The sequence below is a fragment of the Eimeria mitis genome, genomic scaffold (assembly GCF_000499745.2).
Source record: "Eimeria mitis Houghton genomic scaffold, Emh_scaff901, whole genome shotgun sequence".
Classification (NCBI taxonomy): domain Eukaryota; phylum Apicomplexa; class Conoidasida; order Eucoccidiorida; family Eimeriidae; genus Eimeria; species Eimeria mitis.
The window spans coordinates 1431-3221 of record NW_013576630.1 but is presented as its reverse complement, the minus strand read 5'-3'; positions in this window follow the sequence as shown (position 1 = coordinate 3221).

Sequence of the window (1791 nt, the reverse complement as noted above, 5' to 3'; positions counted from 1 at the left end):
ATATATATATATATATATATATATATATATATATATTCCTCTTCATTTCTGTCTTTTCTTTGTCTTTGGTGTGTAGAGGTCCTCTTTCTTTGCCACCGTGACCCTGCGGCCTTTAATTCGATTTCCTTTGTTATATGCAGTTACCATCTTTAGCGCCATCGTAGTACTACCGGAGGTACTTGAACAAAACCTGTATCCTAAACCCTACTAAACCCTAATAAACCCTCGTAACCCTAAGAAGCCCTAAACCCTAATACACCCTACACCTTGCGAGCTGCTGCACTTACTCAGACGGAGCAGCAGCATTAAACTCCTCAAAACGCCCTAATCCCTAAACCCTAAACTCTAAACCCTCCATTCTCCCGCCGCAGCACCTAGCGGGGTCGCCTAAGGGTTCTGCATCCAGCGTCCAAAAATAGGCTTTTGGGTTTAGGGTTTAGAGTTTGCTACGCAGGCCATGGGTATGTCGTTAACACTGGAGAAGGGCGAGGGGCCTCACTTTGCCTTCGCGATTAGAATCGCCTGCAGACATTCGGCGTCTAGAGATCACATTTGATGCTGAAGACAAACTAGGTCCGGACATAGGGTTTAGAGTCTACGATTTAGGTTTCCTTAGATATTTGTAGTGCCCGAGGACGGGCGATTGTTTCACTGTCTTCGTCCTGTGTCTCTCTCTGCAGCTCTTGCAGTCCTGCTGCTGCACTTGCTGCTGCTGCTGTTGCTGCTGCTTCTGCATGTTATGCATTTGATGCTAAATATGCAACAACGGAGCGACTACGAGTGTCTGTGACGGTGATAGGGTTTAGTGAGGGCCCCCTAATTTTATTCTGTTATATAGTAGAGAGGGGACACCCTAACTTTATTCTGTTATATAGTAGAGGGAGGGGTCCAAGAATTGTTGACAGCGGGCAGAGATATTTGTATTCAAGTATCCTGATGAGACTAAGTTGCTGCTGCAGCTGCTGTTTTTGGTGTTTCTGCTGCGCTGTAGTTATAACACTTGCTCTCTGGCCTTTATGCAGGACAGAGGCGAAATGCAATGTAGGTAAAGACTTAATTCAGGAGTTTCCCAAAACCACCTGACATCCTTCCCCTCTCCTTGGGCGTCCTGGGCGTTGAGCTCAGGGCCTGGGTGTTGCGGGGAGGAGGCAGCCAGAAATGGGGCTGCAGCGCACCTCGCTGCGGCTGTTCCTACAAGCCAGCCCCACGTGTGCACGCAGGGAAGCTTCAGCGAAGCTTCCTTTGCTGCATGCCCTACCTCTTAATGTACTTGTAGAACGTTTGCAAACGTTTATACGCAACCTGCCAGAGCCCAGTGAAGGGTCCTGCGCTACCGCATGCTAACGTAGTGCTCAAGTACTACATAGGCTGCCTCCTCCCCCGCAACCCCAGGCCCTGACCTGAGCGCCCAGGATGCCGGGCGGCGGGGGAGGTATGTTAGCTGCATTGAGGAAACTCTTACCTCAAGCCGTTGGCTTCATGCAGCTCTCTTCTGTCCTTGAATAGGGCCGGAAAGCGCGCATTGCCGGGAACCTCCAGGTTAGCCGGAGAGGTCTACAAACTATGAAAGCCAATCAATATATACTAATATGCCGCAACTGACACAAGTGTTTTAATTCAGTTACCGTCTAATAAGAATTCCATTGGCATCAGCAGGAATAGTCATACAGCCACTACTCTCTAGGGTCGCCAGCCGACGCTAGAGCGGAGACATCCGTTAGTTGAAAGGGAACATACACAAAATAACACTGAGAGTCTTGGTTTCAGGAAAAATATCCGGAAAAAAACTCA